The following is a 17,234-nucleotide window of genomic DNA, read 5'->3' as shown; positions in this document are numbered from 1 at the left end:
TTAGAGAAATGCAAATCAAAATCACAATTAAGGTATCATCTCACAGTGGTCAGAATGGCCATCAGCGAAAAGTCTACAAACAACAAATGCTGGAGAGGGTGTGGAGGAAGGGAACCCTCCTACACTGTTGGTGGGAATGTAAATTGGTGCAGCCACTATGGAGAACAGTATGGAGGTGCCTTAAAAAAAAAACTAAAATGGAGTTACCATATGATAAAGCAATCCCACTCCTGGGCATATATTCCAAAAAAATGAAAACTCTACTTCAAAAAGATACATGTACCCCAATGTTCGTAGAAGCACTATTTGCAATAGCCAAGACATGGAAGCAACTTAAAGTATCCATCGACAGATGAATGGGTAAAGAAGATGTGGTGTATACACACACACACACACACACACACACACACACACACACACACACGAATATTACTCAGCGGTAAAAAAGAATGAAATAATGCCATTTGCAGCAGCATGGATGGACCTAAAGATTATCATACTGAGTGAAGTAAGTAAGAGAGAAAGACAAATATTATACGATATCACTTATATGTGGAATATAAAATAGAATACAAATGGATATATATACAAAACAGAAACAAACTCATAGACATAGAAAACAAACTTATGGTTTTCAAAGGGGAAAGTCGGGGAGGGATAAATTAGGAGTAAGAGATGAACAAATACACACTACTATACATAAAATAGATAAGCAACAAGGATTTACTGTATAGCACGGAGAACTAAATTCAATATCTTGTAATAACCTATAATGGAAAATAATCTGAAAAAATGTATCTGAATCATTTACTATACACCTGAATCTAACACAAGATTGTTAATCAACTATATTTCAGTTTTTTTAAAATTCAGATGATACACGCGTGCATAATGTGGAAAGTTCAATGTTCCTTCCTTCTCCCTCCACCAATTCCTACCTTCCAGAACATTCTAGCCTGGTTGGCTTAGCCAGGTTCTGTCTCCTCCCAACCTCTACTGAACAGTGATCCTACGAAGTGGCCCAGATTCCGTAAGGAGCCAAACTACCTGGGGCAGGTGCCTCTGTGAAGGGACACCCCCCCAACACAAGTTAGGCAGACCCACACTCATGGAAGGCAAAGCCAAAGTGTGGGCATGTGTGTGTGGAGAGCTTGCCGCAGCCCGAGCTTGGGAAATCCTGGAGAAGCCAGGCTAGTCAGTGCTTCTAGAGGACAAGGCCTTCCCAAGGCCTCCCCCGGGCATACAGCACTGACTCCCAATGGCCGGCTGACCTCGGAGGCTGAGTAAAATCCCTGGGGTCAGGGGAGCAGGGAGAACCTTAGAAAAATAAACAATCTTATCTCCTTTACTAGGCTGTCCAGCTCCCCCCCCACCACCCACTCTGTACGTACACACACACACACACACACACACACACACACACTTCAGAGCTCATTTCTCTCTCCCTCTTCTCTTCTGCGCTAGCAGGTGCTATAATGTCATGGTAAAGAGCCTTGACCTTGGGGTCAGTTTACCTGTGTTTGATCTGCCCCTGCCACTTATTTTTATTTTTATTTTTATTTTTTTGTGGTACATGGGCCTCTCACTGTTGTGGCCTCTCCCATTGCAGAGCGCAGGCTCCGGACGCACAGGCTCAGCGGCCATGGCTCACGGACCCAGCTGCTCTGCAGCATGTGGGATCTTCCCGGACCGGGGCACGAACCCGTGTCCCCTGCATTAGCAGGCGGACTCTCAACCACTGCGCCACCAGGGAAGCCCCCTGCCCCTGCCACTTATTAACCGTGTTATCTTGGTTACATTTCTCACTTTCTGAGCCCCAGTGTGCTCACCTATGAAATGGGATTGATAATGTTTACACCTCAAGGATGTTGGGAAACTTGGAATTACTACGTGCAGAGCCTGCAGGGCCCAGTCACTGCAGTTGATCAGGAAGTATTGTAATCTTGGCGCAGGTGTAGAAGGGGCAACTAGTTCAGCCTGGAAGGATGTGCAAAGGGCTTGCCATGGTCAGCTTGTGGATCCCTGGGATTGGGAGTTTCTCCTTCTCTCCTTCACCCAGGTACCTGGCAGAGGGTCTTGTCCATAGAAGGCACTCTGAAACATTGGGTGACTTGTACTTTGAATAGAACTAAGCTATAAAAGGGTCTGGAACCGGCCATGTGCTCTGATGAGTTAAGAGACTAGGGAAAATTAGGAAGATACTGCTAAGAGTCTGAAAATACCTATTAGTAGAGTCGATAAACATAAGCAAAAGAAATGCCTTGTCGGCACTGACACCAGATGCCGGGAGCATGGACCTTTCTGCGGACTTTCTTTTGCAAACGGTTTACAAACAAAAGAAGGGGTGGATGGATGTGGTGGGGCACGAGGAGAAATGCCAGGCTAATGACTGAAGAGGCCAAACCATTTACAAAAATAGCACTCTCTCTTGCACAATCCACCTCTGAAAACGCATCAGCGAACACCAGGCTGCTTCAACAGCCAGAGACACACAGGAAGCTGCTCATCTCATTAAGCGGCCCTGTCCTACCCAGGCCAACTCAAGTGAAGACGCTTACGGCCTGCCTCCGAGTCAGCATGGAGCGGCAGCCCAGAGCGAATGAAAACGCATCCAGCTGCCCAGTCTAAAGGATGTGGTTGGCCCCAAGCCAGAACATGTTATTAGACTGGAATTTTCTTTCAGGCTCTAAATTTAACCAGCCAGAGTTCTTTTTAAAGTACCATCCGATCCAAACTTTCAAATTGAAGAATTTGCCATTAAATGGGATTTGATTCTAGGCAGAACCCAATGTCCTTGGCTTGGCCCCTTCTCTTGTACAGTACGCCATCCACCCCTGCCGGGCCATCTGCGGTATGTGTCAGCCAAGGGCTGCCGGCGGCGGGCTTGGACAACAGGGATCTCGATAGACTTGACCTCTTTTTGAGGTGACACTGCTATAACCATCCTTGTAACCCTTAGCCAAGAGAGAAGAAAGTTCAACAAAGGGGGGAGAGAGGGAGAAAAAAAGTTAGAATGAACTAGGATGTCAGAGAAATAGTATGCGCAATGGGACCACGCCTGGAGGGAGGTTTAAAGCACACACACACCTTCCTCTCTCTGCTTGAGGACAGACTCTTGCTGACAGAAGCTCTAGCCAAGAACTCAAGTCACATAAACACTGCCATGCTTGACTGCATTTTAATATGAAAATCCTTCTTTCTTCTTTTTGATAAACAAATAGAGATGGGTGCAATCCAAAGTGGAAATTAAAGTGATGAAAGACAAACTAATATTACAAAGTATAATCCTATTTTAGGCATAGGTAATATAATCCCACGCACATTGCAAAAATCTAGAAGGACTTATATCGGTGTTAACAATAGGTACCTCTATGTGGAATGATTAGAAATGTTTTAAATGCATCTTCTTTTTTCTTATTTTTATTAAAATATTTCTGTACGTGAACATGAACTGCTCTTGTAATTGGAAAATATTTTTTTAATTTAGAAATTTGACAAGCTGATATATGGCACTGATTGAACTATTTACTCCTCCAAAATGTGTGAAAGGCAGGCATGATTGATGCCAAGGGTGGAGGTTAAGGCAATGTCTTCAATAACTGAGGGAAATGAGAAGCCTTCTGGGAATTGTTCCTTTTCACTGTTCAGTGTGCTGATCCAATGTTTGACAATGTCACACACTCAGTAGCCCTTCCCGTGTAACATTTTTCTGATGTATAAACTGAGCTTGACATAGCCTCACACTTCGGTTGCCTGTGAAGGATCTTTTATTTTTTTAAAAAAAATCGATCATGTATTATTCATATTTTTAACAAGTGGTCGAAGCCATAATATCAACTCTGGGTAAACTGTGCTTCACACAGAGTACATGTTGCATGAATGAATAAATGAATGAATGAAAAAACCAAGACAATAAAAGACTTAGTCCTTGCCCTGAAGGAATTCACAATTTAGTTGGAGATATAGAATCAAGTGTATGAAACAATGGAAGGACAGAAAGCAAAAGGGAGTGGTAGAAGGACAGATGGAGAAGGACTTTAATATTTATTAAATGCCTTCTAAGTGCACATTGGGCCAAACGCTTCCTGTATGGTACCTCATTTAGTCACTCAAGTACCCTATGGTGTACGCATCATTTTTTCCATTGAAAAGCCAGGGTTCAGAGAGGTTAAATTAGTTCCGAAACACGCCACAGCTGGTAGGAGACTGAACCAGGAAAGGAACTTAGGGTCTCTGGACTCCAAATTAGTGTTGGCTCTGCTCTACCCTGACACCCCTCCCCCATGCACAGTCTCATGAAGTGAAGAGCATACTGTGAAGGCGTGTGGCATCCAGCCAGTCCTTGAAAGGAGAGAGCGTCAGGGCTGCACCTAGCAGGGGATGTTGCCATGGGGCTGCTACAGCCCCGCCCTTTCAATGGATCCATCTTGCTTCCATTTGCCCTCAGTAACACATGAAAGTGGGCTCCAGCACGCTCGGGAGTCTTCTCCGTCCTCATCCCAAACTATTCACCCCGACTCATTTCGTGCCTCACATCCCAGCCTACTCCACTCCCCCTCAGTCCCTGATCCTATGGTCGCATCTTCCTCTGGTGGCCCCAGAAGTCCCCTCGTACCTGACACTCGGCTCCGTTTCTCCTGCATCCTCCTTTGGCTGCTTCCTGCATCACAATTCAGCCGTTCTCTCCGCTTGTGCTTCCTTGGAGGGTTAAATGAGATAACTCACATTAGCACCGAGCCCAATGCCTGGACGTAATAACCTTTCAGCAAGTGTGAGCGCCTGTGATGGTGGGACCAAACACTACGTAGTGACTGGAGTCACTCGGACGTGGATTCAAATGTTTGCGCTGTCTTTTGACTAGCCTCTGTCCCCTTTCCCTGGCTAACCTTGTGACCTTGGGCAAATCACCAGACCTCTCTCAGTCTCAGTTTCCTTTTCTGGAAAATAGAAACAATGATAACACTTTGCTTGTAGCGTGGCTGAAAAACTAAATGAGAAAATATACGTGAAGCACTTAGCACGATGCCAGTCAGAGAGTAAAGGACCAATAAAAAGTATCATCACGATTAATGGCATTAGTAATTGCATAGTTGCCATGGTTACAGAAATTCTGCTGGGAAAATTGCAGGTCCAGCGGCCCGTGATTCAGCAAAGACCCTCGTTAGTAACACTTTCAATAGTCTTCCCTGGCCGCAAGAGCAGTAGCCAGACTTTTTTAGAATTCAAGACCAAAACATCAAGTGAATCCAGCCCCTTGGAACACAGAGGAGGAGGAAGGATAAAACAACAGGAATGGGCTTGAGAAATGCAGGATGCATTCATAGGGCAAAGGTATAACCCAATCAGACACTGAAGGATTTTCTGGCAGAGGTGTTATAGAAGGAAAACGAGGTTTCATTTAGTTAATGAATTAATCAATTAAACATATATTGCCAGTTTTTTGGAATCTAAAGATAAATAAGACCATTCTCGTAACTTCCAATCTGTTCCAACAGGGGACATATTTCCCTAGGGAGATCAACTCATACAATATAAAATGAGCTACATAGTTGGGAGAATAGAGAAAGGGGCATCAGATATTGACAGGCAAAGGCATAAGTTTAAAATGTTTTGATTTTAAACATTTGATAAACACATTCCCAGGAACACATTTATACTGCGTTTATAATGCTTTGTCTCACATGGTCTTGTCCACGGAAGCATCAAGCTTCCAGCTAACTGCAGGATAAACCCAAGCTTAAGGAGATTCCATCAGCAATCCTCCCTGTTGACTGAATGCTCTGCTCTCCCAGGCAGCTCCACCTCTCACTGCCTGCAGACACTCTGTGTACATCTGTGATTTCACCTTTACTCGTGACTCATTGACCTAGAAAACTCTCCTCCCCCCTATCCTTTTGGTCCTCGGGAAGTATTTACAGATCATTCGATGGTGGCTCCTGGAAGAGATAACAGATGGCTGGAAAACTCACCAACAGGATTAGTAGATCTGAGTCACAGTTTTTTTTTTTTTTTCTATTCCTTGCACGGTTTCGAAAAAAACATTTCCTGATTCTTTCTGTTTAGCCAATGTGGTCACCATCACATCCCTGGTTAGATGGTCCTAGCCTTTAGAAGGCCCATGCCCTGAGCTCAGGTCTAAGTAAGGACACACAGGCTGGACTGAGGACCCCGGCCGATCCTGCCACAGGTTTGGGTTAGGGCCTCTCCATGGGGAGACCGTGCTGCACTGCCCTCCTGAATTACACAGTTCCAGGTTTTTCTAAGCCTGGCTTCTTGTAAGATGTCCTTATTATCATACTCTGGGTCAGAGAGACTTGGCAGAGATGATTGGAAGCCAAGAGGCAAAGCAATTTCAGCCCTCAATGTGGTCCAGATCCCAAGAGGCCAAGGTCAACAATGAGCGGGCAACAGGAAAGATGGGAGAGAGGTGCTGTCGGATTGAGGTTGCTGTCCATCCCAGGGTCCCCGTACCCACTGCTCTGCTGCTGACATGCCTCAGCTGCCTCCTTCTCCAGGGAGAGGGCCTCGCTAAACAGGTGACATCCACTCTGAAGATGAGGCTGGGGAGGGGGGGAGGGGCAGAACATCGTGACTGCTGAGCACAGAGATGGGGGGCTGTAAGTTCTGTTCCAGAGCTCCCGGCACCAGGCTGAAGCCCATCCCTTGCTCCAGCTTCCTTCTCCTGCCCTAACCTACTTACTCCTTCCTCCCAAGAACATTCCCTCAATACGCTGCTTTCACAGGAATCCTTATCTTAGGATCCACTTCTAGAGAATTCTCACTACGACAGGCACCGAACAGCTAAGGACCAAATCTGGGGTCAAAGAGGAAGATACATTTTTAGGAAAATAATTTAATTGCAGGTGTCACGTGTGTCATGGAGCAAGAATGGTTAGAATTGCTAGTGTTTTTCTGGACTTTTCCTGACCACGGCATCAGGAGCCACTCTTCTGGGGCACAGGCTCAAAGGGCCAATGTGAGGTCTGCCCTGGGTTGATAAAATGTTTAAGTTGGACTGAACAAAGATGGAAACAAATTACAAGTGGTTCATTGTTCCATCATCCAAAACAAAACAAAACGAACTGCTATGAGCATTTTGGTGTATTTCTTTTGAGATTTTTACTGCACGCAATTTTAATTACAATTCATGTATAATTCAGTGGTGATTTTTCACTTGATATTAAATGTAAGCATTTTTACTAGGTTATTAAACTGTCTCATGCTCCCTATTTTAGTAGCTGCATATACTATACTATCATTGTAGGTATCACAGTTTACTTAAAGATTGCCTTATAAATTGGCCAGTTATGCAGAAAGCTTTAACTGTATTTAGTATTACACCTTTAGAATAGATTCCCATAAGTGAAATTACTGGGTCAAAAACATGCATATTTTTAGGCTTATAAGACATATTTATTTCCCCAAGGATTGTATATATTTACCATTTCACCAATAATACGTGTATTTATTACACCCTACTACCTCCCACCGTTAAGTATAATTTAAATTTTGCTTTCTAATGTCATATGAAAGTAACATTTCAGTGTCGTTTAAATTTCTATTTCATTGTTTGCATATAAAGTTGGATATTTTCCCACATTATGTTTACTTATAAGCATCTTTCTGTCAGTGTTTTAGTTGGGCCCTTCAGCTATCTAGCTTTTAGGATCATACATTCTTCTTTTCAATGTAGATGAACTCTTTATGCTCCAAAGATATTAACACTTTTGTCATATGTCTTACAAATATTTTCTCCCATTTCTCTTGCTCTTCATTTTCTAGTATCCCCTTTAAACATGCGGACATATTATATTTTTGTTCACTCAAATCTATTGATATTTTCCTTTGTGATTTATTGCTATTTGTTTTTAAACTTAGTAACAAAACCATTTTGGGTTTTAAAAGATGAGAGACACCAAAATGTGAATAGCTGTTGAGTTTCTCAGGATTAAAGAATGGTTGATTGTCTTTTTTTCTCTCTTTTTCTTATATTTTCTAAGTATTCTGTAATGAATTGATTTTTCTGTAATGAGGGAAACTTTAATGTATTTCTTAACATATCTTTTTTTTTAACATTAAGTTTATTTTAGGAAGGGCTGAATTTTTTGAATTCTCCGGAGATTTTGTCATCGGCAATGTTGAAATTAGCAATTGCTATGTGACAAATCAGCCTAAAACCCAGTAGCTTAAAACAACAGTCATGTATTATTATACTTTGTGTGTCTGTGGGTCGTCTGGGGGTGGGCTGATCTTGGCTGGGCTCTCTCATGTGTCTGCAGGTGGACAGGCGGGCTCCATGGAGCAGAGTTTGCTGCTTAGCTGGGGCAGCTCTGCTCCACGTGTCTCTCATACCCCTCCTGGGACCCAGCCCGCTCAGGCACGTTCTTCACCTGGCAGTGGTAGAAGCTCAAGGGCTAATTTAAATACACAAGAGGCCCCTGAAGATGTAGGTCCACCTTCCCTTCTCCCTCATTCATTTAACCGGGTCACCGGGGATAGAGAAATATACTCTGTCTTTATTGGAGGGGCTCCAAAGTCACACAAAGAAAGAATAAAGAACTGGGCTCAATAATGCAATCAGTCTATTATAGGTAAGAATAGATTTTTATCTCTTATATTTACAAAGAGATGTCTATTTACATTTGGCTTGGCTTATCAACAAAAAATTGTCTTTTTTCTTTCAAATGGTATATTACAAATTGATAGAGGATCTCCCCTAAATATCGCACAAAGGGAAACATCCAGTTCCAGACCAAGTAATTAAGGGAAAAAAAGCAGCTTCTTGTTCAGACATCAGACTCCAAGGACCTTGGCAAAGGCGTGAGATGGAAAAGCGAGCTGGGGGTCTCCAAATGCCCCATTTATGAATAAGCACCCACTGGGGCATCTCAGCACAGAAACAAATGGGCCCCAGGGAGAGGCTTTCTTTTGTGCCTTCAGACTCTGAACAGCCGTCAAGAGCCGTGGGCTCTGACCACAGCAAGTAAATTGGAACCGGCAGGTGCAGTGACAAAGGCGATTCCTATGAGAGGCCTATTTACACTGATGTCAGATGTCTGAGATGGCAGGTGTGCACAAACAAGAGCGAGACACACAGGAAGCTCCGCCCATGTCACCAGTGTCCTAGTTTGGACCAGGTTTGACGGAGACCTTGTCTTTCTCATCCCCGTGGGGACCTGCTGGCTAGGGGACCATCATAAGAGTGGCTAAGATGGCAATGTTAATATTCCTGGACATTCACAAAGCACCTCATAGTTTCTAAAGGCCTTTCATAAGCTTCATTTCATGGTAAGTCTCGCAATAACCATTCAAAAGTATATAGTAATGTTTATTCTCTTTTATACTGAAGGAAATGTAGTTTAACTACCATAAGCCAGATGAAAAAATAGTTTGAGTCACAATAGTTTTAATACTTTGTAAGTCCCTTTTGTAGTAAATAAAGAAGCATCGCGTCTGTGGTCCAAGAATTATCATCAAGCAAACGTAACTTCCTTGAGATAATGCCAGCAATGGACTTCAGGATGTGAAGTCAGATGAGGCCAGAGGCAGGAGGAGGGGGTCCCAAGAGAGCCTTAGGATCCCTACTTTTTCTGAGGGAGCATCTGGGGCCCATGCCTGGGGCCGAGGAGTGAGAGAAACAGACTGACCTGACTTCATGGCCTGGCCATTCTCTTTTCTTCAAAGCTCTCACTCAGACCTGAGGTCAAAGGTCTAATTGTAGTTCTTGCTGATCCTTTGAGAATACTAATGGGGTACTTAAAGAGCTTGCTGGCTAAAAGCCCTACTGCTTTTAGAAAGGGGGAGCTTTTAAAGAAGAGGGTTTTGTTAAGTGGGTGCTCTGGAATTTTCCATTTATGCGAAAAGGGTGTTTGATACTCAAGAGGGTATTTGTCATTTGGGGGAAAGGTTAAGTCAATTATTTTGTCTGGAGATGAAAAAGATGGAGCATCAGCTTAATAACAGCCTTCAGGTCTATGAGAAGCAGTTTTGGGGAAGATGGCGGCCACCTGTCCATCCTCCCCAAAGCAGAAGAAGAATCGGGCTTTTGTCAAGGGAAGAAGATCTAAGTGAGGCCAATGGAAAAGCTGTTGGGCTGCAGCACTGAGCGCCCCTGCTTCTGTAGATGATCCGTAGAATCCCTCCAGTGGAAGCTCATGAGGAAGGGAGATTGGCTGGTAAGCCTTAGATGCTTTTCTTTGGTTTCCTGACTCTGAGATTTGCTGCTGTGAGATAAAATTGGGACAGTAAAAGCCAAGGAGTGCTGAGACCTAGATGTAGGTCCTGATTCCTGTTTACTTCTTGAGTATAAGATACTTAATTTTCCTGGCCCTCCACGTCCATCTGTATAATTGGATTACTCTTAGCCACACGACTCTCCTCTGGTAGCTTTATGAAGACGGACTCAGATAATGTATGTCAAAGTGCACTTCAAACCACACGTCACTGAGCAAGTGAAAGATATTATTTTTCCTGGCATAAATGCTGATTATTTTTCAAGTCTAGTGAACACTTAATTTTTCTTCTTGCTTTGGAGAAAGTTGCCAGATGGTTTTGGACCCAACCTTGAATTAATGCGCCAATTATTTTCTTTTAGCTCTCAGGCCTCTTCCTGCATGCTCAGCCTTGAACAAGTCCCGTTTGCCACTAGCTGCTCACAGAGTTGTGCCTTTTAAGGGTGAGGAGGCCTCAAAGAGTGTCGTCTAAACCAGCTTCCAACCATGTTGGTTTCCCTTTTATGGGTGGTCCTTGCATGCCCCCAGGAATGGGGAAACTCACTATCTCATTCTTAAAAGTTGGTCCACTTTAAAATTTTTCAGATAGTTAACAATTCGTTTTTCTTTATATGAAGCCCAAATCTATTTCCCTGTAGCAGAGCTCAAAAACGGAGACACTTACAGAGGCAGGTAAGCTAGATGAATGAGATGGGGCTGGTAAGCTCTCATCGTGGTAAGCTCAGGGAATTTTGAGTAGTCCACACTGGGAGTGTATTGGGGAAGGGTAGGAATGGGAGGAAGTCACATTTGAAAGGCAGCCTGGGCCATATGATGAGGACCTTAAACGTTGTGTTCAAGCTACAAGTTTCAGCTGCAAGTTACAAGACACACGATGAAGTCATTTGGGTAACTTGCACAAGAGGACTTGAGAAAGGTAACCTCAGAGTTGGTTCAGCAGCTCAATGATGGTCATTAAGGTATTCACATTATTTTGTTTTTTCTTTCTCAGAATGCCAGTGACATGTCCTAGGGTGAGCAACTGTCCCAGTTATCCTGGAACTGAGGGGACTCCCAGGAAATGGGACTTCTAGTGCTAAAAGTGGGAAAATCCCAGGCAACCTGGGATAAGTTAGTTATCTTAACATCTCTCCTCTCAGTCACAAGATGGTTGCCATAGCCCCAAGTGTCACACAGAAAATGGGCCATCTTTTCACACAATTCTCTCTGATCAAGAAGAAAATAGTCTTTCACTAAAGCCCCAGTCAGCTTTCCTTTATATCTCCTTGACCAGAACTGGTCACATGCCTCCTTTAGTCCAAAGAGAAATGAGATCACCATAGTCGTCTTAGAACAATGGTAGTTTATCCCCTTGGTTTGAATACATTGTAACCAGACCTCAAATTGGATTTTGCTGGTATGGAGGAGGAGAAGAATGGCTTGTGGGTGGGCAACTCAGTGTATGCCATAAATGCCATGCTGAAGATTTTGGACTTCATCCTGAAAGCGGCAGGATACCATCAAACACTTTCAAGCAGAAAGCGATAGGTTATCACTTATGTTTTAAACTTAGAAGCAATCTCATAACTGGATTAGAAGGAATTTGGGAACAAGACTGAGAGTAGAGAGACTTGGGGGCAGGTTACCTCAATAACCCAGATGTGAGACGGTAAGATTTGAACGATTATAGACGTGTAAGCGAAGTGACGGATTTGAAAGAAGCGAGCAGACATTCATCTCACACGATGTGACTGAAAACTCCGCGTGATGCGTGGGTCGGCTGTGATTGTTCTTGGTTGTGAATGAGAAAACGGTGGCACAGAGGTTAGAGGTGACATGTCCAAGTTGCTCTCGGATGCCAAACCCTCCCCGCCTAACAAAGCTAAACTGTGCGGCCAGAGTGGGCTTTCTCCCATCCCTTAGCTCTCAGACAGGGTCGGCACCAGCTGGCTGGCTCTCTTGGGGCTCCCGCATCCACCTGGTGCCAGGTGGGGGTCAGACTGGGCGGAAAGCCCTCATTCTTTAGACAGCCTTTGTCGATGACCACTGTAGCAGGACGTGTTGACCAATCAAACCTACCTCAGCTGAGATGAGCAGTCAGTCACACAGCCTTGAGAGAAGGAACACGAGGTTGTCAATGTCAGTTCCAGGATTGGCCTCCCACTCCCACGCAGAGTCTTGCATTATTTTATGCATGGCTTGCATGTGAAATTAGCTTATTTCCCAAAGAAAACTAACCTATGGGAAATCTAGTTTGGGGTGATGCATTCTCCCTGATGAGCCATTAAAAGGGCTGTGAGGGAGACCTTTGGTGAATGATGGCTTTCGTGGCATTGCTAAATTAAAAAAAAAAAGAGTTGTCTGTGTCACAGCCCCCTAATACTCTCCTTAGGTCTTATCTAATATGGCAATTATACATTCACAAATGTGATTTCTTAGCTTTTGTCTGACTGCCCATGAGGGTAAGGGTGACGCCTAGTTTGTTTACCATGCTAAGTAGCACGTGCTACTTGGCACATAGCATATGCTCAATAAATATTTGCTGAATTAATTTTTTAATTAAATGACTACTCCACGTCAGTTGCTTTGCATATATCATCTCTTTGAAGCCTTCCCCAAATCCCCATAACATAGATAATGAAAATGAGATTATTTCTATTTTCTAGACAATGAAACTGAGATTCAGTGAGTAAACTGAGGTCGTGTATTTAGAGAGTGGGAGAGCTGGGTCTCGAATCCTAGGCTGTCCCAAGATCCCATGCTCTTTTTCCTCTAAATGCTACTTGGATTTTCATTTCGGGTAATGCTTTTTCTCAATACAGAGAAACTCAGTGTTGGTTTAGGTCTACCCCTCACTTTATACATGAGAGGCTGTAGGCCCAGAGAGGCCAAGCATCTTGGCCAAGTTAAATTAGTGCTCAAGTGAAATCTAGCTCAGTGTTGTTTTCAATTGGACCTTGAAGTTCCTTTAAGATAAGGCAGCCACTAATTCAGAAAGAGCCAGAGCCTGTGGGTTGGATTTGACCTATCTCTATAGCCTCGCTGAATGTCTGCATAGCAGAAAGGCATGAAAATCTCATCAAATACAAGTTTCAAAATCTACACGGTTGTTTTCTGGTTCTCAGCTTTAACTGGCACAGGCTGCTTTTTGACTGAAGGAAAGGCCAGCCTCAAGCTTTTGGAAAGCCACTGCAAGTTTGCTGTTGAAAACTTCCAGGTTTGGATGTAATCTACACTCTGGTAAAGTACTTAAGCTAATAAAGGTCTAACGCATCTTGCAGACTCCTTCCAAGCGCCTCGCTGGCTCAGCGTGCACATGCCCACAGGAGAACACCCTGTCCTTAGCAGGGACAGCCTCATACATGTGATTCTGTCTGGGGCGCTGCACAGAAGCCAGGACCCTTTGCACTCACCCACCCCCATCCTTTCCAGCCATCTTCCTCCCCAACACCCAAGTCTCTTCATCAAAATTTGATTTACGTGTCCCTGAATTTCAGCTGGGGAAGTGTATTACCTGCATGAGATTAAGCTTGCGATTCAGCTGATGGCACCGGGAAAACCCCAGATTCAGTTGCCATCTATCTGTTCATTCTCTACCTCCTGAGCTGAGCCACCCCTCCATGCCAGGTGCTGGGCCAGGCCGACCGTGCTGGATGATGTGAGTGACACCCACCCAGCTCCTGCCTGCGGGGCCCTCACCACTGAGCCGGGGAAGGAGTCACACCGTTAGACCCAGCGTGGTCTTGGGTCATTTCTGTGTGACTCACTGGACTTTGTCCTTCTCTGTGGCCCGGTGCTGTCCCCCAGCTAGAAAGATGACTGCCCCAATCCACACGTGACAACTCCCAGGGGACAAGGGAGCGGCTCTCTCAGTAGCTCTCCCTTACAAGCTAAAGTTTTCCATTCCCAGAAGCCTCAACAAAATATGTCCTCAGATCTCATTGGCCCAACTTGGGACACGGTTTCATTTCTGAGCCAATCCCATAGGCTGAGAGATAGTATAAGATGACTGATACAGACTTAATTTCCTCAAAAAAAAAAAGATCTTTTCCTTGCAACCAAAAAAGCCAGAACTTGCTAGTAAAAGCCATTTTCATTTTCAGATTTCTGCCAGGGCATTTATTCAATTGATCCTCTACCACCCCCACTTTCTTCCCCTCCTCCTCCTCCTCCTCCTCCTTCTCCTTCTTCATCTGGAAGGGAGATGTTTTAAACAAATCAGTCATGAAGGAAAGAGAATCCATGATGACTGAGTGATAGATTTCTTGCTGCTGGAATTTCGAAATTTCTATTTCCATTCCATTGTGGACTTCACCCTGAAGGCAATGGGATGTCACCAAACATTTATAAACAGAAGGTGATATACGGGGTCTCACTTATATTCCAGTGACTCACGTGGGTCAAATCTAACCCACGTGAAGCCAGAGTAATGAAGACACCCTCAGGGGAGAGCAGTTTGAATCCATGTAAGGCAGATTGTCTTGAACAGGCCTGCCTGCCAGACCTGGACGTGTGGGCTGACCCAGGCTTTTGCCACAAGTGTCCTGAAGGTGCCACCCTCTTGGCCAATCACCCTCTCCCTGGGCCCAGCAGCCTCCCCTGATGGCACCATTAGAGACGCACACAGTGCGATGGAAGGGATGGCCACAGGTAATGCTTCTGTGCCAAAAGGAAAGGGGATACCTCCCCTGATGGCACCATTAGAGACGCACACAGCACGATGGAAGGGATGGCCACAGGTAATGCTTCTGTGCCAAAAGGAAAGGGGATACCTCTCTTACACTTTTCAGGGGATTTTTAAGGAGCCAAGTAGGGTTTGACGACCTCTGGCCACGGCAGGCCAGAGGCTGTGCAGGCGATTCAGGCCCTTGGGAAAAACTTCTCCCTCATGTCCGTACCCCACCTCTCAGCCTGTTCTCTCCACACCCACATCTATCTCAGTGAGCTCTGAGTGCTGTACTTATTGTAGCAAACGTTGCTAATGAGAGGATTCGCCCAACTATGTTTTCTTAGCTTAGGCCACCTGTCGGGATAAACAGAATCTTAAGAGATTATTTTGAAATGTTCAGTTTTCTAGAGATCAATATGAGGTTCATATAAGCTCCTGCACCGACCACTTTAAAGCACTCAGCTCTGACCCAGAGGAGAGGGCTGGGTGTCAGAAGCCTTGAGTTTGTGTCGTGTTCCCCTACCTCCTAACTTTGGGACTTTAGGTAAGTTACTGTTACTTTCCAAGCCTTCGAGTTCCTCAGCTGCAAAACGAAAACAAGACTCCTTCTCACTTCAAGAATTCAATGAGGTACAATGTCTAAAACTACGGTTCACGAGTTTTAGTCATCTGAGAGGCCTACTTTCTTCCTCTGTAAGTCTCTGTTTTCCTACTTGAGAAATGAAAATCACATGCTCTCCCTGACTTTCTCTAGAGTAAACAAGATGAGGCATGTGGGAGTCTTTTGGAAACGGTAAAGCTTGGGGCCCTCCTGGGTACTTGGTCACCAGGATGACACTTGGAGCAACCGATCCAAGGAGTCCCCATACCCCGGATGAGGCAGGGGATGAGGAATGTTTTCAAGGATCAGTCTCACCAAGAAGCCAGATGCTCTGCTTCCGCCCAAAGCCCATTTAAGCTGCAAGGATTCTCTTCCTAAAGTGAAATCTTGAGGCCCATTGCCCTCCAGGCTGATTCAACCACAGCTCCGGGGACTCGGCAAATGGCCCCCAAGGGGTCCTCCTCTCAGTCAGCTGAGGTTTGTTAATGGTGTTTTCTTTTCTGGGAATGTTTTTTTCTTTTCTAAAAGCAAAAAAGAAACACAACTTAAAAAAAATTCAAGACGAAGTTTCCCCTCCCCTCAAGACTTCCTGTCCATAACTGAAGCCATCTTCCTAAAATTAGCAAAGCATTCCTTTTGCCACAAAACAACAGTACTGTTAAAAAAAAAAAAAAAAAAAAAAAAAAAAGGACTATTTCCTTTCTGGCTGAGGATTTATGTACAAGAATCAGATGGGGAAAAGAGAGCTTCCATCCAGCTTCAGCAGTAGCTTCTGCGCTCGTCCAAACTCGGCCTGTTAATGGGATTATACTGCACTCATTCAGGCAAGGACAGCTCACAGGAGAAAACTTACAGCAGTTGAAACCAGATGCTTTAATTCAGTGACTCTCGAGCTTGAGTATCTGTCAAAATCTCCCGGAGGCTTGTTAAAACACAGAGAGCTGGGTTCCAATCCCAGAGTTTCTGGTCAGGAGGTCTGAGGTGGTGCCTGCGGATTTTCATTTCTAACCTTTGCTGATGCAGCTGGTCCAGGGGCCGCATGTGGAGACCACAGCTCCAAATCATCAGGCGTTGGTCCCCAATAACGTTTGGAGAGAAGAAGCCATCTTGGCCAGGATCGCTGTGACTGGTGGTTGACTTCCAGTGTCCTGGTCTTGGAGGGCCTGGCTGCACGAGTTGGGTGTTTGCAATTTATTCTGGTGTGGCCTTTTCAGCCCACACAGGGGATGCTTGTGTCATGTCTTTGGCTGCCCTCTCTGGCTGTCACTGTTTCTATTATACTCCAGGGAATGCTCTGATCTTTTCTTTCAAGAGGTTGTGTGAGAATTTTAAGGGAAACAACACAATTGGGGGTATCAATCAGATGAACTTGGATGTGAAACCAGACTCCTTTGCCTATGAGTTATGTGATCTTGAGCGAGTGAAATAACTTTCCTGAGTCTGTTTACTTGTCATCAACTAGGAATAATAATAATACTCTATTGTAGTGGTTTACAAACCTAAGGTCCTTTTCCTCTCTCAAAGCTGCTTCCCCATGACACTCCCCCTTCTTGGTAAATGACCTCTCTCCCAGCTAGCTATCCAAAGACCCCTAGGAACCATTTTTGTCACCCCTCTCTTACTTCCTACATTCAAGCAATCACTAAGTCTTGTCCATCCTACTTCCAAAATGGACCTTGGTCTTAAATACTTATCTCCCTTTCCATCACCCCTCCCAAGCCCATCGAGCCATCACTAACCCTCAACACAACTA

General features: G+C 44.6%; 1 long non-coding RNA gene across 1 annotated transcript in view; it reads right to left on the bottom strand.

The window, feature by feature from the left end:
- Positions 1–17,234, bottom strand: part of LOC136792288 (uncharacterized) — a 133,367-nt gene that overhangs the window by 66,357 nt on the left and 49,776 nt on the right. The window contains exons 10-11 of the long non-coding RNA XR_010835905.1: positions 12,291–12,449; positions 4,616–4,698 (exon numbers count right to left, since the gene is read on the bottom strand). This is a non-coding gene — a long non-coding RNA (uncharacterized lncRNA). The remainder of the gene's footprint in view (positions 1–4,615; positions 4,699–12,290; positions 12,450–17,234) is intronic.

Source organism: Kogia breviceps, chromosome 12 (assembly GCF_026419965.1).
Source record: "Kogia breviceps isolate mKogBre1 chromosome 12, mKogBre1 haplotype 1, whole genome shotgun sequence".
Taxonomy (NCBI): domain Eukaryota; kingdom Metazoa; phylum Chordata; class Mammalia; order Artiodactyla; family Physeteridae; genus Kogia; species Kogia breviceps.
Note: the sequence above shows the minus strand (reverse complement) of the source record. Positions and strands in the feature narration are given on the sequence as shown.